Source organism: Phocoena phocoena, chromosome 3 (genome assembly GCF_963924675.1).
Source record: "Phocoena phocoena chromosome 3, mPhoPho1.1, whole genome shotgun sequence".
NCBI classification, from domain to species: Eukaryota; Metazoa; Chordata; class Mammalia; order Artiodactyla; family Phocoenidae; genus Phocoena; species Phocoena phocoena.
The window spans coordinates 9,635,302-9,657,410 of record NC_089221.1 but is presented as its reverse complement, the minus strand read 5'-3'; the positions used below and the strand labels follow the sequence as shown (position 1 = coordinate 9,657,410).

Sequence of the window (22,109 nt, the reverse complement as noted above, 5' to 3'; positions counted from 1 at the left end):
TCATTACCGAACAGGCCCGCGGCTCACCTCCTGCTGGTACCTCAGCTGGACTTGTCCTCCTTCTTCCCCCCGAGCACCCTGCTTTCACCAGGCAACCTGGCGATTCAGACCAGTTTGGTGATCTCTCTTCTCTAGCGCTGGCCAAAGTTGGGACCCCTAAAAGCCACACCTGAGACAAAGACTTGGACACAAGAGGGAGAGTGAGTCAGGGAAGGAGGGAAAGTAACCTAAGCATTGACCATCAAGGTCACTGCCTTTGGCACTGAGTGAAGGGTTGAATTCTAGGAAGCAGACGAATGCCTCCCCTAGTGGTCCGGGGAGGTGGGCTGTTTATCCGGAGCTTTCATTGGTTGTGGGTTGCCTGGGGTCATTAACTTCCCTGCGCTTCTGGGCTGTGCTTACTTGCAGCCAAGTGGGCTGCCGTGGTTTTGGTGACGGCCCCAGGCAGAAAGTACAAGACCATGGCAGATACTGCTGTGTCATCTGAACTCACAGAGAAACGTCCCCGGCAGCAGTGGCTGAAATTAGAGGTGGGCCATGAGACACCAAGAAGCTTCTGCTCTGCCCGGTATGGTTCTCGTGTCTGTCACACGATTTGGATTCAGGCGCTTTTCATCTAGTGAAATAACAAAAGGGGAGTGGAGTCCAACATCCTAAGTCCTAACACAGCCTGCTCCTTCCAGGATCGCCACACTGACCCCACCGTGGATTTTAGTTTGCAAACTTTCTGGCTTGTTCTTCTTCAGTTGGACTAATTTACCTGATACTCCCTGGAGGGTCCACATTTTTGTAGTATTAAAAAGACTGTATTTACAAGTGAAAATTATTTGTTTTTTACACAAAAGAAACATTCTTTCTGTCTCACTTGAATTATTTATGTCTCTTGGAAGAAGGCTGAACATAAAGGTTCATTTACATCCCTGGCTTCTCATCACTTAGAAATCCAGTAGTAAAGGCAGCCTGGGAATTACAGATGCTGACAACAGGAAGGATAAAGCACCAAGAACTCTGGTCCCTCATGGAGAAGAGGCCCATACTGAGATGAGCTTTTCCAGAGCACACGTATATCAGGCTGGTCTATTAGGAAATGAGGATTCGAACCCAGGTGTTTCCATAAACGTAGAGAAGATTTAGTGCCTTCGTGTCTGCCTCTGCTTTGGTTAGGTTTCAACATTTTCTTCGAACCTCAGTGGAATTTAGAAGTGGCGAAATCCTAATTATAGACTTGTCAGATTCATAAAGCAAATATGTGCCATGTGTGGTTTCCCAGAGGTCACTGTTTTAGGCATAGATGGTTTGACTAATTGCACACATGTAGTGGAGAAGCAGGGAGGTTTTCGTTATCCTAATTAGCCCTCCGTGTCTCCTGGGACCCATGACAAGATGATGTCTTGAGCTGATTGCTGTTGTGGATGTAAAGATAAACACTTCGCCATCCACTTCGCTACCTGATCATCGAAATAAGTGTTTGCTCTTTGGAGGTGTCAGGCCCTTTTCCCATCTATTCTCTTCCTACACGATGAGGGTGGCAACTTGGGAGCCTGAAACCAGGTGTTACTTCTCTACCACACAAGAGCCATTGCTGCCTTGCAAATTCATTTACAAATAGAAGAGGAGAATTTTCAACATAAAATCCTGTTTGATGGGCAACAAGCTCAGTCATGATCTTATTCCTGTTTCTCGTTGCAGCCTTCTCTTTTATTAACACCCCTCTACTGCAGTGCTAAGCTACACCCACAGACGATCGATATCAATCCCCTCAGTGAACCTGCTGTCTCTCATTTAGGAGCCTTTAGGCAACGCTGCTTCTCTATGTGAAATGCCTTCCTGCCCCCTCTTTGTCAACAACCGTGACATTTAGAACTGTGCTCAAAAGCCATCTCTTCCAGGAAGCTCTCCTTGATTCTCAGCCTGGATGAGGTGCCCCTTATAGCCCAACACACTCTGTACTACACTTTCTGGCTTACTGCTTCTGTCCCTGCCAGGCAAGCATCCTGCTTTAAAGCCGTGTCTGTGTCTTATTTAGTGGTGTTCCCAGAACCTAGCACAGGGCCAGGCAAGTAGTAGGGACCGAAATGGACATACTTGCTTTGCTGGGGTTTCCACATTTAGCAGCGTCTGAAGTTACAAGGTCCAGAACATCCCCCCGCCAAAGGAACCCTTATATCTTACAGCATAGAAGTTGCTGTAGATTTATATATTTTTCATTATACAATCGCATATAATCAGCCTGAAATATGATAATGTCCAAATTGCCCTATCCACTGTTTCTGACTTTTTAAAAAAGCTAGTTCTTACCCCTCAGTCCCTTCTTGCCTCCCAGGATATTACATTTCCCTAATGAGCATCAATTAGCCTACCCCCATGGTACCTTAAATATTAGACTATCACCATTAATTTTCCCAATGCTTATGGCAGGCAGAACTAGATATGTCAAAAGATCTGTATACAGCCAAGCCCATTCTATAGGTTCATGTAAATTTAATAAGTATCTGATGGCTGACAGCCTGTATAATAACACACATACACACACAAAGGACTGATTTACATCACAAGGATTTTAATTAGAATTTTACTAACATAATTGACATGGTGTTAAAATTAATTAGCAATTGTTTTTTCTGAGTCATCTTTAAAGAAATTTCTTGAAGGCACACTAGAAAACATTTTATGAGCTGTTTCTATACAAAAACAAGAATATGACTGTAGATGATTTTTAATATATTAGTGTCACTTAGTATTTGTGTTTCTTTTGGAATTCTGATCTCATAGGGCTTTAAATATGCAGCAGGTGGTTCCCATCACATCACCTTGAAATATTGGCATAATGTTTCATGCAAAAAGAGAAATGACCTGCAGCCATGAATCTGCCTACAGTAACATAATAGCCTAGAATGCATTGAAGTATTTGTGTCATATCTGAATGATGTCTGACATGGTCCAGAAACCAGCACAGCATACTTTTCTCTAATTCGTAATGAAAAAACACATTGTAAAGTATAATACACCTTGGCAGATAAATTATTTTCTGTTACAAAATAAAAAAATAAATAAAAACGACAGCCCAGGAAAATGGGTAATTTGCACTGACTGTATCAATTGATTGATGTGAAGTTTTTATTCTGATATAACACTTCAGTACAGTTTTTAGAACTGGTCCAGTGATTTAAATTATAGTTGAGGAAAATCAAGTCATCTTAGTCTCATGCTGGAAAATGAGGCATATTCACTTTCCTGAAAAATGAAACTCACTTGAAATGCAACTCTCGGAATTGTCTGTCCCCCAGCACTTCTTGCATGTTAATGGGAATCTTAAGCCATCCTCTGCAGTGCCATGAAGGTTGTGTATGGCCCACTCTTTATTACACTGAGAAATAAGCAGGACATTACCGTACAGCCCTAGGAATGTCATTCACATATGTGTGTCCGTAAACTGTTCTGTGCGTTTGTGACATTTATATCATCATCTCTATGAGTCAGGCTTCTCCAAAGAAACAGAGCCAACAGGATGTATAGATAAAGAGAGATTTATTTCAGGAATTGGCTCATGTAATTGTGAAGTGTGGGCAAATCCAAATTCTGCAGGGTAGGTCATCAGGCTGGAGACCCAGGGAAGAGTTGTGATTTGAGTCCAAAGGCAGTCTGCTGGCAGAATTCCCTCTCCTTCCCAGAAAGTCAATCTTTTTCTTTTCAGACCTTCAGCTGATTTGATGAGGCCCACCCAGATTATGGAGAGCCATCTGCTTTGCTCAAAGTCTGCTGAATTGAAAGTTAGTCTCATCTAAAAAATACCTTCACAGAAACATCTGGGATAATGTTTAGCCGAATATCTGAGTACCATGTTGACACATAAAATTAACCATAACAGCATCATACTACATAGATATAGATATGGATCTATAGATCCACCTAAACCTTGCTTTTCTGACTCAACCTTGTTCAGATTTATCCACATAAATGTATGTATACATACTTCATGCATTTTTCTGCTTTGTTGTATCCCATGGCATGCATAGACTGCAATGTATTTATCCGTTCTCTGATTGATAGATATTTAGATGGTTTCCACACTCTTCTTGGTGAACATTTAGCAAGTAAAGACTGTCTTTGTATGTGTGTCCTTTGAAATTGTTGGACCAGAGGGATGTGCATCTTCAAATTTAAGAGCTACCTTTCATTGTCGTCTGAAATGGTTGTGCCAGTTGACACTCTCACTATCAGTTAACAACAGTTCCTGTTTCACCCCATATGTGCCAACTCTTGGTATTGTCAGCCTTTTAAATCTTTGCCAGTTTGATGGGTCTGTTGTTTCAATTTGCATTTCCTCAGTTATCCCTGAAGTTTAGCATCTTCAGAGTTGTTAGTTGTCTGAGAAATGCCTGTTCACACCCTTTCCCATTTTCCTATTGGATTAAGAGTGAGGGTGCTGGAACCAGCACCTGAAGGTATTTTTTAGATGAGACTGTTACCTGGGTATAGATCCCACACCTCTAATTGTGCACTCTTGTACAAATTTAATCTTGATTACCTGTAGTTTATCTTAATCTTTAAAATGAGACTAATACAATTATCTACCTTGTTAGAGTTGTATGTTCTTAATAAATTATAACACGTACAGTACTTAAATGGGCTTGGTGTTCAATAAAGGAAAGCCATTGTTAATAAAAATAGGAGATATTTATACATTCTTGATGTTATCTTGATTCTAATGTATTCTCCCAACTTATGACATGTCTCTTAATGGGTTTTTTTTTTTGCTTTTAAATTTTAATGTATTCAAATTTTGTTCTTCCTATGTCTAAGAAATCCTCCCCTCAGCTAAGTTCATAGGATCAGTCTCCTTTATTTTCTTATTAAAATATTTAAGATTTAATTCTTCAGATTTGTTCTCTAATGTATCTTGAACTTATTGTTGTGTATGGCGTGAAGTAGGGATTTAATTTAATTTTATTTTTCATATTAATATCAGTTTTTGGAAAGGCCCTTATTTTTCCAGCACCTTTGTCCCCTCTGATTTGTAATATTACCTCTGACTGTATAATGTGGCATCACGTTATTTATCGGCATCCACCTATGCCCTCTTATTAACACTTACATCATGGTGTGTATTCGTAAAGATTTTTAAAACCACGTTGTGTTTAACATATATGTACAGGTCTGCCTCCCCTCCCACTCCCAGAAATACACCCCGGCTTTCAGTTCCCAATTACCTTCTTCATTCCTGTGGGCAGCAGGAGAGAGCCCAGGACTCATAGGAACTACTGAGGACCCAGGTTGGGAGGGGAGGGGAGGGGAGGGATGGATCAAGAGGACGGAGCTTTATCTCAGGACCCCTGCTCAAAGGCACCAGTTCTACTGCTGTCATGCCCAGTCCTTGGAGAATGGCCACCTGCCTACTACTCCCTGGAGGGCAGAGGGGAAAACCCCCCTCTTTTTGGGTCCCTAAACCTAAGGGGCAGAAAGTATGGTCTAGCACCTCACACTAGCATCCATATCCTACTGGTTTTCTCCTCTAGTCTTTTCTAGAACTCTTTTTCCTGTCCAGAGAGAGTTCTGGTCTCTTCCTGGCATGATGTCAACTTGTGTTCCTCCCGGTTCCGTGGCTCTCAGTAACTTCTCTAAACCAGGCTTGTGTTTGATTTACAAAGCCAAGTTTTTGTGTAGCATTCCAAAAGTCTTTTTTTCCTGTCCCTTCCTCCAATGAATGCACTCTGGCTGTCAGACTAGTGTATCCACTTCAAAAACTGTCGTTTGAAACCCAAAGTGGTTGTGAGCTTACATTGCACAAAGGGTGTAAGCTGTGTTCTTCCCTAATGCTCTGAAGCACCTACCTTTCAGTATTTCCTAAAGTTCCTAAATGTCCTAATATTTCCAATATTTCCTAAAATTCAAGGATGGACAATGCAAGTCATCCAAAAATTAAATAATAATGATATGCCTAAGAATACATTGCAAAGGAAAAAAAGCATACTAGAGGAGTATTGCAAGCAATATAGATTTTATTTGGTAACAGAATCAGAGACTAAAGAACTTACTACCCATTATGTGACTTTCCAATTCTAACCATTACAGACGAATTCTAAGATACTGTCATTTGATTTAATCCATACATACCAATGGCCACTTTATACTTCAGTCGTTGTTTTTAGGCCCAATTTAATCATTTTCTTCTGCTACATGCTTGAACAACAAAAGGAAATACTAGCAAGAATAGTCATTTCTTTTTCAAAGGAATGTTGTGAAATTCAGAGGATACAGGTACCTGAAGTCTGTAACTGCAAAACTGCTCGTCAAATAGAAGGCATTCCTCGCTAATTCGGTGGGTGGGCAGAGGGGAGATGCACATGGCAGGTGGGAGGGTTAATAAGCATAGGTGAGATGGTACCAAGAATCAGACATCAGATGTAGCTGTGAGCTTTGGTCTTCCTCTGTTCTTGTTCAGGAAAACTTTTAGACTGGGGCCTGTCAAAGAGAATCAGAGCTGGGCAGCAGTTAAAGTGGCAGAACCAGATTTTATTCAGGAATTATTGCAACAGGGGCAAGGAGACCCCAATATAGACCTGAGCTCAATCCTGAATCCAAGAAATAGTGGGTATTTATAGCCAAGGAGTGGATGAGGAGGTCAGTGGTTGGGAAATTCCTAAGAGACTGTGGAAAAAAGAAGAAAATCGTAAAGGTAACCACATTTTTGGAGGATTTTAAGACCAGCCATTGAAGATTAAATCAGGTGAGCTTGTTAGGTTGGCTCCAGGGACTTCATTTTTCACTCTTTCATCTTACAAAGATCTGAGGAGAAAAAAATGCTAGATTGCCACAAGTTTTAACATGAGTTTCCTAAGTTGTGAGTAAAAGTTCTGTGGCAAAGATCTGTTAGTACTTGGAGGGCACAGTAGCAGGGATATTAATCGTTGTTAGTTAAGGTTGTAGTTAAATCTATATAGCAATTAAAAATTTTAAAGTAATAATTTGTCAGTATTACATTTACTCATGGTTCATTGTTCTATAAGTGTTAAATGCAACTCCACTATTCATGAAAGTCTACTTTTTTTTAAATTTATTTAATTTATTTATTTTTTGGCTGTGTTGGTTCTTCGTTGCTGCATGCGGGCTTTCTCTGGTTGTGGCGAGCGGGGGTTACTCTTCGTTATGGTGTGTGGGCTTCTCATTGCGGTGGCTTCTCTTGTTGCAGAGCATGGGCTCTAGGCGCGTGGGCTTCAATAGTTGTGGCACATGGGTTCAGTAGTTGTGGCTCACGGGTTCTAGAGCGCAGGCTCAGTAGTTGTGGCGCACGGGCTTAGATGCTCCACAGCATGTGGGATCTTTCCGGACCAGAGCTCGAACCCATGTCCCTTGCATTGGCAGGTGGATTCTTAACCACTGTGCCACCAGGGAAGCCCATGAAAGTCTACTTTTTATCACAATTAACCGATTCAAAAAGAGATTAAGTCACACCCACCTGGGTGCCCTAAGTCAATGTTGATTCCTAGCACCTTGGAAGACACAACAGTCATACCATAAAAGTGGGCGCCTGGGAGTGCTGGCTTCAGGTCGTCACTACTGGTCCTCCATAAACCAAGACCACATTGGGGGCTTGAAGCTTATTAGAACCACTTTTTTTTTTTCATTTTTTTATATAATTTTTATTGGAGTACAGTTGATTTACAGTGTTGTGTTAGTTTCAGGTGTACAGCAAAGTGAATCAGTTATACATATACATACATCCACTCTTTCTTAGATTTTTTTCCCATATAAGTCATTAAAGAGGATTGGGTAGAGTTCCCTGTGCTATACAGTAGGTCCTTATAAGTTATCTATTTTATTTTTTTAATTAATTTTTATTGGAGTATAGTTGCTTTACAGTGTTGTGTTAGTTTCTACTGTACAGCAAAGTATATATATGTATCTGTCTACCCTCTTTTTTGGATTTCCTTCCCATTTAGGTCACCACAGAGCATTGAGTAGAGTTTTCCCTGAGCTATACAGTCAGTTCTCATTAGTTATCTGTTTTATACATAGTATCAGTAGTGTATATATGTCAATCCCAATCTCCCAATTCATCCCACACTCCTCCTTTCCCCCCTTGGTGTCCATACATTTTTTATCTACGTCTGTCTCTCTATTTCTGCTTTGCAAATAAGATCATCTATACCATTTTTCTAGATTCCACATATATGCGTTAATATACCATATTTGTTTTTCTTTTTCTGACTTACTTCACTCTGTATGACAGTCTCTAGGTCCACCACTTTTTAACAGGTGCTTTTAAAAGAGTGCTTTTTGAAAGGACACATGATTCTCTGGCTCATAACATTCCTCAAATCAGGTATTTCTTTCTAGAAGGGAGAGTAGTGTACCAATGCCCAACCCTCTTGAGTCTTCCTATTAAGTATACCTTCTTTGGTGATTTAAAAATCAGTATTTTGGGCTTCCTTGGTGGCGCAGTGGTTGAGAGTCCGCCTGCCGATACAGGGAACACGGGTTCGTGTCCCAGTCCGGGAAGATCCCACATGCCGCGGAGTGGCTGGGCCCGTTAGCCATGGTCGCTGAGCCTGCACGTCCGGAGCCTGTGCTTCACAACGGAAGAGGCCACAATATTGAGAGGCCCGCGTACCGCAAAGAAAAAAAACAATCAGTATTTTTAGGGCTCTGAAACTACTTGGTATGATACTTTAATGGTGGGTACATGTCACTATACATTTGTCGAAATCCATAGGTTGTACATCATCAAGAGTGAACCCAGGTGTAAACTGTGGACTTTGGGTGATTATGATGTGTCAGCATTGCCTCAACGTTTGTAACAAATGCTGCCACTCTGGAGGGGATGTTGATAACCAGAGATGCTATGCAGGGGTGGGGGCAGGGGTCGTAGAGGACATCTCTGTACCTTCCACTCAGTTTTGCTAATGAACCTAAAACTCTCTAAAAAACAAAGTCTATTAAAAAACAAAAACAATTCAGTATTTGTTTAATATCTGCTTCATGCCCATCACCCTGCTGGGTGTTGGTGTAGAAAGGTTAGAAACATCAGGCAGAAGGCTTGATTTGCCACCTCTTGAGCATCTAAGAACATTGACTGCTGCTGCTGATGGGACTGAGATCTCTAGCCCATAACCCCCACCCCACACTGAGTGCCCAGTTCACAGCCAACCCCACCAGCTTGTCAGCCGTGGTCATGAACCATCTGAAGACAGGATTCTCCAACCCCAGCTGAGTCTCCCCACATTACACAACCTGGAGCAGAGATGATCTGTCCCTGCTGAGCCCTGTGCAATTAGATTTGTGAGCAGAATAAATGATTGTTGTTTCAAATTACTAAGTGTTGGAGTATTTGTTAGGCACTATGTTATGGGCTGAATTGTGTCCCCCCAAATTCATACTTTGAGGACGTACCCCCCAGGATCTCAGAATGTGACTGCATTTGGACATAGGGTCTTTGAGAAGTGATTAAGTTTAAATGAGGTCATTAGGGTGAGCTCTAATCCAGTAGGATCGGTGTTCTTAGAAGAAGAGGAAATTTGAATGTGAAACACCAGGGATGCACAGACCCAGAAGAAAGGCCATGTAAAAGGATGCAGAGAGAAGACGTCTATCTACAAGCCAAGGAGAGGGGCCTCAGAAGAAGCCAACCCCGTGCTCGCTTCAGCAGCATAGATACTAAAATTGGAAGGGTACAGAGATTAGCGTGGCCCTTGGGCAAGGATACCCTTGCAAATTCATGAAGCATTGCGTAGTTTTTGGTGATGAGCACGCTGTAGTGTAACCAGAAGTCAAATTATAAGGTACACATGAACTTACATAAACCAGTGTTACCTCAATTTAAAAAGAAGAAGAAACCAGATCTGCTGACACCTTGGTCTTGGCTGGACTTACAGCCTCTAGAACTGTGGGAAAACAAATGCTCATTTTTTAAGCCACCCAGTTTGTGGTATTTTGTTATGGCAGCTCTTGCAAACTAATACATGCAATAGGAAAACAGATTCAGTCTCCAAGGTTTGACTTCATTTGTACAATCCTTCAAGTGTTTGCTATTGGCCATTCGTTTCCTGTTGCTTCATGGATGCTGTTTCCTATGATTGAATGATTTCAGTAGCACTAACACCTTTCATGGAGTAACAATGCCAGTCAGCTAAAGGGAACATTTTATAAAAGCTGGTGGATTTTCTGAACATCTCCTAACACATGGCTTACCCAGACCTCTTCTAGCCAGTAATATCAACATACATGACCTTTCCTTTCCCTCACTGAACTTATCTCCTCTGGAATTCACTGGGCTTGTGTAATTATTTCTGAAAGGTGAAGAAAACATTTGCCCCAAGGAGAAAAGAGCTGCTATTAAAGGGCTAAAAAGATAAAATGTTTGATACAATGGTTTTTGCAGTCAACTAGCTACACGTTCATTAATTCTGATTTATCTTGAGGATTTCACATGTGGTAATCAGTAGGTACTATTTTAAAGAGGATAAATCCTGATATTCTTGTTACTTGTTGGCCACCACTCTCTGGGTAATGCAGAGCAAGCCTTTCTCCAGCCAGCACCATCCACATGCATTCCTGTTTGCTCATTGCTGTGTCCTGGGAGTTGAAGACACACAATTGAAGGGGGCTGGGGGTCTGCAGAAGGAGGAGACTGGGCTGGTTAATAGAATATTCAGGGCTGGGGCAGAATGAAACCTTCAGACAAAAACTAGGGGGGGGCTTCCCTGGTGGCGCAGTGGTTGAGAGTCCGCCTGCCAATGCAGGGGACACAGGTTTGTGCCCCAGTTCGGGAAGATCCCACATGCCGTGGAGCAGCTAGGCCCATGAGCCATGGCCGCTGAGCCTGCGCGTCCGGAGCCTGTGCTCCACAACGGGAGAGGCCTCAACAGTGAGAGGCCCGCATACCACAAAAAAAAAAAAAAAACCAGGGGGAAGGAAGAGACCCAAGGGACACAACTGAAAGCATTTGGTGATTGTAACAGAGTGTGTAAGAGAGAAACATGCAAGTAGACACTTTAACCTAATGCTGTGGACTGAATCATGTCTCCCCGAATGTATATGTTGAAACCTAAACCCCCCTGTATGTGACTGTATTTGGCGACAGAGCCTTTGAAGAGGCAATTAGGTTATATGAGGTCATAAGGTGGAGCCCTGGTCTGATGGAATAGGTGTCTTTGTGAAAGAGGAAGAGATACCAGAGCTCTCTCTCTCCCCACCCTGTGAGGATGCAGTGAGAAGGCTGCCGTCTGCAATCCAGGAAGAGAGCCCTCACCAGAACCCAGTCAAGGTGTCACCCTGACCTTAGACTTCCCAGCCTCCAGAACTGTGAAAAATTATGTCCACTGTTTAAGTCACTGAGTCTGTGGTCCTTTGTTAAGGCAGCCTGAGTAGACTAAGACATCTATTATTCCACCCATGATACTGGTCTGCTTTTAGTACATTGATATTAATACTGGTTGGCCTCTGTGTGTCCCTCTCCATATGCAGTAAGCTATTTCTGGGTTGTAAGTATCTGAAATTTACAATAAGTGCTGCTTATAGAGATGAGGGGGAGGGGAAAGCAGATATAAGTTACAGAATAGAAGACGCCAGACTTTTGAACTGAGTGTGGCTGGGTCTCTTCCTCTGTGTGAGATGAGGCACCAAAGGGATTGAGCACCAGAAGGGCAGGACCTTACTTAGCTCTGGGGTGGATCGCTCTGACTACCTTGAAAGTAGACTCCAGGGGCAAGATTCGAAGCAGGGAAGCTTGCTGTTGAGGAGGCCGCTGCAGAAATCTGGGGTAGAGATGGCGGTGGCTTAGACCAGTGTGGTGCAGGGCTGGGAGTAAGGAGGGCTCAGGTTACAGGTATATTTTGAAGGTAGAGGAGACAGACTTGGCTGCCATCTCAAAGCAGGCTTTAGGCCCAGGCAGCTGCAAGATTGAGGCTGTCGTTCACTGAGATGCCGGAGATGGTGAGGGGAACAGTTCTGGAGGCAATTTCACATTCACCGTTGGGTCACGTTAAGTGTGAAATGTCACATAAACGTCTGAGGGCAGAATCGCAGAGGCTCCAGTAGCCAATTCTGGAAGACAGGTAGATCTGGATTGGCAGTGTAAACCCAAGAGGCATTTGTGTACAGAATCAAGCAACCATACTTTCTCAGATGCCCAAGATAATCCAATGCCGTTTTTACCCCCAGTGTAATTATCCAACAAATTTCATCATCAGTTTAATCTACCCCTAGTCTGATTAAAATCATGATATGAGATGGGAGCACTATGGCAGGGGGTGCAGATAAAGAAAAGAAGAGAAGCGGGATGAGCCCTGGGGATGCCGCCATTTAGAGGTCAAGCGATGAGAGAGGCCAGCAAAGGAGACAGGGCCTGTGAAAGAAGGTGACCAGGAGAGGGTCAGGTCCCAGTAGACGGTGTATTGAGAAGGTAGGATGACCAGTGTAGGGCTCCTGCAGGCACAGCCCTTGGGCGTCTTCTCTGTCCATCTTCATTCATTTCCCCATGAGCCCATCCAGGCTTGAGGCTTTCATTACCAAGGTGTATGTAGACTCATCTGCCTACACCTTGAGCTTCCTAACTGGCCTCCCTACTTCAATCTGTGCCCCTGCCCCCGCCTCCTCTCCTGATAGCAGCCACGTAAGATCCCCACAGATGTCACCTCCTCGTCAAAGGCTCCCCTGGACACTGGCTTTTATGGCAGCCCTTTCCCCATTTCATTTCCTGTTTGTTCTCTTTAGCACATAGGAATATTGGAGGTACCTTCATGTCTCCCCTACTGCTCGCCTGCCCCAAAGGATGTGAGCTCCATGGAGGAAGGACTCATTCTCTATTTGTTTCCCTGCCTGGCACATAATAGGTGCTCCATGAATATTTGTGGAATAAATGAATGACAGAAAAAGAAACAGGACCTGTGAAGGAAGCCCAGCGAGTAGTTAGAGGGGGGAGGGTGGCAAGGATAGTTCAAGTGCAGACACCGATGGAAGGAAAACTCATCCATATTGCGAAGAGGTTGAGTAGAATCACGAGTGCACAGAAGCATTGGGTTTGCTGGTCCCTTGAAACCACTGACGGAGCTGCCCAGGTGGAGTGCCACCAAGAGAACTGAGCTGATGAGAAATTAAGGAGCACGTTATGGTTGAAGGGGCTGGTGGGCGATGCGGGGCCATTTTGAGAAGATGCTGGGGCAGAACAGAGGCGCTGGAGTGGGGGGGAAATTAGCAAGCAAAGAGGTGAACAGGGTGGGATGCAGGGAAGCAAGGACAGGCTTTCGGCACAGGTGCAGATGTGGAGGTCCACTGAGGTGGGGGGGGAGCACGGGTGAGGTCGAGGTTGGGTGTCCAGGGTGGAGGGAGCACGGGGAGCTGCCATCTCCCAAGTGCAACAGCTTTGAAGCAGAAAGGCCCAGAGCGGCCACATCACCCCACGGCCGACCACAGCAGTACCTGGAAACTGGCCCTTGCGGTTTCTGGGACTCAAGCTGTTCTACGGTTCTTTTCTTTTTTTAATTAACACATGAGTTCATGTTTTATTTTTTAAATCAATTATTTATTCTTCCTTAAAGAGGGAAACTATAAAAGCAGGGAAAAAAACCCCAGTAATTTCTGTTGCTCATAATAAAAACGATAGTTTTAAATGCTTAGTTTTCTTAAAGAATGTTAGAGAACTAGCACACCTGTTGAGTTGTATGCTTAGATTATGCTCTTAGGACTGTTGTTTAAATCTTTTCTCCCACTGCTCCAGGGGAGGAGAAAAAGGCAAGGGACACTTTCAAGTAGTTCTATACATTAAAGAATATTTTCATTCCGCGTTTTTCTTTTTCTCTTCAAAAATATAGTGTATTTGTTTCATAGGACTGCCATAACAAATTACCCTAGAGCTGAGAGAACTATATTCTCTCACAACTCTGGAATCCATAAATCTGAAACCACGGTGTCAGTAGGGCCACACTCCTTTCGAAGGCTCTAGGGGAGGGTCCTTCCTCTCCTCTTCCAGATCTTGGAGGCTCCAGGGGCTGCTTGGCTTGGGGCTGCATCCCTCCAGTCTCTGCCTCTGTCTTCACGTCACCTTCTTCCCTGTGTGTCTGTCTCAAATTCCTCTCTCTTTTCCCTTATGAGGACACCAGTCATTGGATTGAGGGCCCACTCTAAATCCAAGATGGTTTTGTGTTGAGGCCCTTAAATATGTCTACAAGGACCCTATTTCAAATAAAGTCATATTCATAGGTACTGAAGGTTAGGACTTAGGCATATCTTTTCAGGGGCCCCTTTGCAACTCACTATGTGTCATTTTGTAATTTGAGATGTGATTTATTTCTTGTGTCATTGTTATTTTGTGTTCTGGAGAGTTGCATCAGTTAAAATAATTATATAAATAAATAAAATAGTTTTCAGTTTCAAAGAAACAACTAAGTCCATTCTTTAATTGTATATTCTAGATCATGTGTAAGGAATGGATGACTTGGGAATTAAAATCAGATATTCAGCAAACTGAAAATTGCATGTTTCTCTTGCTGACGGTAAATCAACTAGAAAATACAGTTAGGAAAATGTCTTTTGAAGAAATATATTTTGTTCAGCACATTCTCCACGTATTGGCACAAAATAGAATCCTGATTAATTTGAAGTCATGTCGAACTTCAGTTCCGCTTGTTTCAAATGATTGTTTCCCTTAAACGTTAAGCTGTAGGAGTTTGTGAATAAGCTGGGAACAGAGAGACGTTTAAGATGCAGGTGTAAGGGGGAGGGAATGAAGTTTATTAAGCATCTACTTGATGAAAAGTGCTCTCATCCTGGAATTTCCATTCATTATCAGAGCAACTCAGGGAGATGGATTGAGTCTGTCCTGTCTCATTGTCGAAGTGACCGTGTCCAGGACACAGCCCAGAGCACGGCTAGGAGCCAACAAATGCAGGATTTGGAGTGTGAAGACGGAGCAGAAGTCAGTTTTGTTCCTGTTCTGACTTCACCACTTACCCACCCGTGAACCTCAGTGCTGATCAAGAGATGGGACTGTGAGGTTGTTGAGAGCGCCCACCTCTGGCACAAGATGCCAGGTTTTGAAACCCGTCTGTGCTCCTTGCTTGCTCTGTGACGTTGGGTCACTTCCTATGTGCCTTAGTTTCCCCGTCTGTAAAGTGGGGATGATATTAGCGCCTCCCTTGTAGAGTTGTGTGAGGATTAAATGGAGGGATTTATACATAAAGCACTTGCGACAGTGACAGGCACTTAGAAGCCCTATTGAGCACAGCTGGTCCCCCCCTTCTCTCACCAGGGTACATTTATTCAGATAAAGAGTGTGAGAGTCAGTCCTTTCACCTCACCTTCAAATCCTGTATAATGAGATGCCTAACTGGTGAAATGCCCTACGAGGACCAAATACCAGTTAAACCCAACAGGTACTGTTTTTATTTCAATACAAAGATTTTTGAGATTTGCATTAGCTATTAACAAAAAAATTTTTAGTTTTTTTTTTTTTAGAACTTTCTTGTACATCTGTAGTTCTAAATCTGCCTAATTCTGTCATTGAAAACCAACTCTTTGTTCAAAAACAACCTTTGCTTGGAAAAAGAAAAAAAAGGATACACTATTTTTATCAGAGGCTTAAGGGCAAAAATGAGCTATAGCATTTTATGCAGGGAGAAAATAATCATTAATTATTAGACTTGATTATTTGAGTTTAGAATCTATTTCCAGAGGGATCATATTTAATTTAATCTATGTGCCAAGACTGTGCTAAATAAACCTTGAACAAATCTCGTTCCAGGGAAATTTTTAACATGTTCTGTTGCTTTTTTTTTTTATATCAACTAGATTTTTTTGTGGAAATAGTTTTATTTGTTTCTGAATGCTGGTTTTCAAATTACTTTCCAAAGATGTTTGTAATTTGACATTGAGGATGCTTTTTTTTGTTTGTTTGTTTGCGGTACGCGGGCCTCTCACTGTTGTGGCCTCTCCCGTTGTGGAGCACAGGCTCTGGACGTGCAGGCTCAGCGGTCATGGCTCACGGGCCCAGCCGCTCCGCGGCATGTGGGATCTTCCCGGGCACAAACCCATGTCCCCTGCATCGGCAGGCGGACTCTCAACCACTGCGCCACCAGGGAAGCCCTAGAGGATGCTTTTTTCATGCATAGTTTTCTCTAGCATTTTTACTAATGAACCTCACTGTGTGTTCACATGAAATGGGGATTTAACAACATGGTAGTTTTATAAGAAAAAGTTATTATGTATTGTTAAAACAGACATACAACCAACAAAAATTTAATAAGGACCCAAAGCAGACATACAAATTGCCACACATAAATAAACCCAGAGGCCTTGAAAACAAGGCTTTGATTAATATGTCATGTGAAAATTAAGATTTTCATGAAGTTGTAAAATATTGCCCACAGGATAAGTAAAACCATCAATGATCATGCCAGTAAGGTACACGTTGGCTCACCCCCTAGTTAAAATGCAAAGAAGGGATGAATATTGATGAAGATCGTTGTTTAAGGTTTTCCATTAAGCGTGTTCTAAAGAGAAGTATTTATGATGATTGGAAAGAGGGAGAGAAAGAAACAGGAGCAATCAAGGTAAAACATGGTAAAAATTAAAAGCAGAAAACATAAATACTCCCCAGAAACTCTTTGTATTTATTCAAATTGTGTTTGTCTAGTGCTAAATTTTAAAACCTTAATACCCCAAAGGGCAACACATCTTTTTCAGGGAAACTTCCTGTGTATCAGGGTAGAGTAAAATGTTTTTTTCTAGTGGAAAATGTACACAGAGGGAGCTCAACCATGTTGCTTCATGTCCACCTGAAAACAAATAAGAATTTCTTAAATGTAATAAACATGAGGTTGTTCAATAGCCCCATTTATCTGGACCCAGAAGTGGCAGTTATCCAGAGTGCAGTTGCTATGGTGAGGAGACAGGAAGTGCTCCTTTTACTGAGATGCTTATTAAGTAGATCGTCTCCTGCTGCAGCTCTGTGCACCTCCTGTGACATCTCCAGAACTAGGCGAAAAGTAATTTCATTGAAAGAAAAGCCCAATTTCCCTTTGAGCTTATGGATCTTAATAAAGCAAAGGTTTTTTTTTTTTTTGAGCTTTTCTGTCCTCCTGGCCCTTGGGAGATTTCCCCAGATGTTTTATTATTATTTTCTGTCTTCTTTTTTTTTTTTAACATGTTTATTGGAGTATAATTGCCCCACAATGGTGTGCTAGTTTCTGCTCTACAACAAAGTGAATCAGCTATACAGATACATATGTTCCCATGTCTCTTGCGTCTCTCTCCCAAATAACTTGCAAAGTTATTTTTAACAAAGGCGTCTGAGTTGCCTTGGTTACAGAGAGATTCTCCTCTTCAGGGGAATGGTTTTCCCTAGAACCAAAGGGATAATTTCACATCTGGAGCTGGGGGGGTTGGGGAGGTAGGGTGGGGAATTCCTGCACTTAGTCATGAACCTGGAGCATCTGTCACCTGCGTGCTCACCTGGGTACCAGGGTGTGGTTAAGGCTGCAGTCAGATCACTGTTTAATTAATACTGATTAGTATAATAGAAATTATTATAACAATTTAAAAATGACACTCTAATGCATGGATCAGCAAAGTTTCCGTAAAGGGGTCAGATAGCCAATATTTTAGTCTTTGTGGGCCAAGGGGCAAATCAAGAATATTATGTAGATACTTATATAAGAAGAGAGGAGACAAATTTCTACAAAAGTATTATTAATGAAATCCAAAATATAATAAAATGTTAATAATAGTGTTTTTTAATAGATGTCTATCAATAAGAATGAGATTATTTGGGGGAGATAACATTTCGTGTAATTGGACTTCAAGATTTTAATGTTCCCTGTCATCAAATTTATTGTAACTGCCTGTCTGTTAAAGCCATTTCTAGCTGGCAGGCCATACAAACACAGGAGGTGGCCTGGATTTGGCCCAGGTACTAACCCTGCTCAAACATATTGTTGATTTTACGTGCTCATGGTTATAATTCAGGTCTTCTTCTCGTAAATATAAAAGTTGATATTTTGGGCTTCCCTGGTGGTGCAGTGGTTGAGAGTCTGCCTGCCGATGCAGGGGACGCGGGTTCGTGCCCCGGTCCGGGAAGATCCCACATGCCGTGGAGCGGCTGGGCCCATGAGCCATGGCCGCTGAGCCTGCGCATCCGGAGCCTGTGCTCCGCAACGGGAGAGGCCACAGCAGTGAGAGGCCCGCGTACCACAAAAAAAAAAAAAAAGTTGATATTTTGCCCTTATATGTTTTAATAAGGTAGCCCATGAGTTTAAGTGATTAAAATGAATTTCTATATTTTTATGAAATAGATGCATGCTATCTATAGAATCTCCCATGTCTGTCTATCTCTTATAGAAGTCAGAAGTCCATGGCCTGACTGGATTAGTACAGTTTTGTTTTCCAAATGGGGACCACCTATGAGTGAGTAGTCAAGTCAATTTAGAGGTTTTTGACAAGCATTTAAAAGATTGAATAGGATAGCCTAGAATGATTACAACGCCCATAGTAAGGAAAGTTTGGTTTGGTGTCTTGGAAAAGAGGTGTCAGACATGTGAGTGTGTGTGTGTGTGTGTGTGTGTGTGTGTGTGTGTGTGTATGTCTGTGAGTCTAAGATATATTTTTACTGTGGGTCTTAATGCAAAATATATGCAAAATGCTGAGAACTATTTCCATTCCCCAAATAATACATTCAAAAAAATCTCCTAGATGCTGACAGAGTAACAACATTATCAAATACCTCCAGCTATTCAATGCTAATAAATTATGTCATAACTGATGGGTATAAATTAATTTGTGTGGCTATGGCGTAGTGTTTTCCACAGTAGATGTTGAGTGATCAGAGGAAGAAATGACATAATTCTGTCAAGAAAATAATGTCACATTGCTGTGTTTTCTGAATCAGTCCACAAGTTTGAGTGCAAAAATAATCTAAACTCTTCCTTTATTTGTCAGGAATTGGTATTATAACTGCATGTGCTTGTTAGAAAATAGAAATTATAGTTGTAAAAAATATATTTTTAAATATTTTAGTTCGCATTCTGAAGACAGCTTAGGCATCGTATTTTACACAGTTTTTCTCTTTCCTTGTAAAAGTTGTTTTCTCCTTACGTTAAGTGGGATGGTTTGTATCTCAGAATGAAGTCTCTTCTCTCTGCCTCTTTATTTCAACCTCCCATTCATTTCTCATTCAGCCAGTCCTTGGTAGGGACTCATCCAGTACTTGGAGCCAAAACTGTAGGTGACATGAGATACTCAAAGGGACCACGTGGTCCTTCCCAGTGATCATGGAAGCCCAGTGTTCCCTCTTGATTTGAATATAAAATATTTCATAAGGGCAGTAGGGCCCAACTGAGAACTGAGATGAGTGTCCAGATGGAAGTGGGCAGTATTGTCACTGTCACTGTCATTCTCATCATCTTCATGTGTTTCTGTAAAGTGTTTCATACGTGTGAAAGAAGGCAAGGGGCCAAGTGCTGAGTAGACCAGGAGTTTAAATAAAATTAAAGGCATCTTTCCCCCCAGTCTAATTTTAGCCTTTGAAGTTAATTAGTACCCAAATTGTTAAAGAAGTATAATTTTATATGCAATACTTTATATGTGATGTGTTTATGCATGATTATCTAACACTCATATATTAATATATACGAAATGTATATACATATACTGTACGTACTTCTGTACATAGATGTGTGTGTATATATGTGTGTCTATATACATACATATGTGTATATGTGTATATATATGTGTGTGTGTGTGTGTGTATATACACACATTTTTTAAATTGCAGATTTTGACCCCTCAGTGGGTAGTAAAATCCTTTTATTGGTCATCAACAGCGGTTCGGAAAATAATTTAATAGAATCGAACAGAGTAGAATAGAACAGAACAGAAGCTATCTAAATGCAGGTATCTTCGTCAGGATAGCTTTTCCCCACTGAATTAGGTACACATTTATGTGTGCTTGGGTTTGTATGAACTGAGTTGCAAATATTTCACATTGCGTTTCATTGGAAACAATCCTGAGAGACGGCACTAAAGTCTCAGTGACAGCAGTGATTAACATGTGCCTTTTATTCTCCTGGATAGAGTGTATTTTATCACCATGTGCCAAAGCGTACTAATTAGTAGGTTACTTCCTGGAAGTGCATCACATAATTTAATTTAGATAAATATTTGTATGTTTGGTTCCACATGGAATTCACATGAACTATTATTTAGTTAGCTTTTTCTATCTGCTGGTTATTGTAGGGTTTTTTTTATCTGCTATTTTAAGCTTTCTTTCGATAATAAGGCTAAGCATTGGGTTGCAGTAATCCAATAACGCCAATCAAAGAAGGTATTAAGAGACATAACCTGGTGGTGTGATGAACTGGGAGATTGGGATTGACATATATACACTAATATGTGTAAAACAGATAACTAATAAGAACCTGCTGTATAAAAAAAATTAAATAAAATTCAAAAATTCAGGGAAAAAAAAGAGACATAGCCTGGAAGTATAATGTTGAACACTGATTTAGGGAGAAAAGAGCTTAATCCTCAATAATACTGCTTCTAATGACACCATGTGTTGAAGCAGGGATCCTGTATTTTTTATGAGTGTTACATAATCTGTTGTTTCCCTGTTGCATAAAAATCAATCCAGCCAGAAACCTGACACTGCAAAAGCGTGAGAATTCTCACAGTCCAAATATGACAATGGACCTTTTGTTTGTTTTTTTACCATATTGTTTTCCTTTGAATGAATACAAAGAGTAAGCTTATAGAAAACACAATAATGTACCTGATAAGTGGCATAGTTGTTATGTGTGGTATTTCACCAGCTGGTATTAGCCAGTGTATACTAACTACATATAAATGCATTACTTAATGTGTGGGTCTCTAGGTATATAACTTAGTAGTTGCTTGTTAGAACTTGAGAAATAATGTAGAGGCAAAAATCCTACTGTGCTTGAACTTTTTGTTTGTGAGCAAAATAAAAATAAAAACAGCCCTACGTTGGGAAAGCCTTCTAATAGGAACAAATTCTAGTAAATTCTAACACTGTGGAAAGTGAACTTGAAATTGAGGGCTTAAATACAAATTTCATTCAAGTTCATCTTGAAGATTTTGTTTGCACCTTGGAATTCAGAAGTGGTGAAATACAGTGTTTTACAAACATGGGAGCTTTTGGAAAATAGTTATTATGTGATTACAATACCCAAAGTTGACATAATCATACAGTTCCAGGCTTCATGTGTAATAATTTTCCATCACTGCTATGTTTTTTTATTCTATAGTTCATAGATAGACATCTAACTTTCTGAACATTGCTGCCTTTTGGTTTACGTTATGTGAATGTGAATATTGATGATGTCCTGCATATTCTGACGGGGAGGGCTTACTCCTGTGAAAATCATCCTGCAGGGTTCCCAAGGGCAAGCATAGAGAGGAACTCTGGCAACAGTTTCAAAAAGAGGCACCCTTTTTGTAAGTATTTACATTTATGCCAAACATGTGCTGTGAACTTCATGTATATATACACTTTGTTGACACCAGAGCACCGGTTTCTTTCATTACACATGTAAACCTGCGTCAGTTCATTTGGCCGTCTGACAACACTACGAGTTCAGCATGTGCTGTGGTCCACTTGGACATGAGGTATGGATGCAACATAAATGTAGGTTGAAGTTTTTAAGTGAAGAAACAGTCTGCTCTTTTTACATTGAAGACTGTATCTATTTTGGTCAAGAACAATAAACCAGAGAAAACACTTTCCTAGCGTTTCCTTTATAGCCCAGAATAGATTTCAAATTATTCAGATTGAAGAGCCCAAAGTGTTATAAAGCTGTTCTCTTATATTTCTCAAGGCCAGGGAATGATGAAAGATGAGTGAGTTGGTATCTCTTGCTGGGGCGGGCATTGTGCTAAGCTCTCTCCCTGCCGTAGCTCCCTGACTTCTCTGTAACCCTGTAGGCTGGGTGCTGGTATCGCCCCATTTTGTAGGCATGCGAACCAAGTCCCACGGAGCCCATGTACCTGGCCCATGGTCTCACAGCCAATAAGAAGAAGAGCCTGGCTCACCCCAAGGCAGGTTGCCTCCAGAGGCCGAGCTCTTAGCCATGATGTATTTTTAAATGAAACATTTGATAAAA

The 22,109-nt window shown here is 41.4% G+C and overlaps 1 protein-coding gene and 1 non-coding gene across 4 annotated transcripts in view; both read left to right on the top strand.

Annotated features, from left to right (window-relative positions):
* CTNND2 (catenin delta 2) overlaps window positions 1-22,109 on the top strand; it is a 434,854-nt gene that overhangs the window by 119,747 nt on the left and 292,998 nt on the right. The window lies entirely within an intron of this gene.
* Window positions 9,631-9,735, top strand: LOC136121755 (U6 spliceosomal RNA). Its single transcript, XR_010655770.1, has one exon. It is a non-coding gene; the product is annotated as a U6 spliceosomal RNA (small nuclear RNA).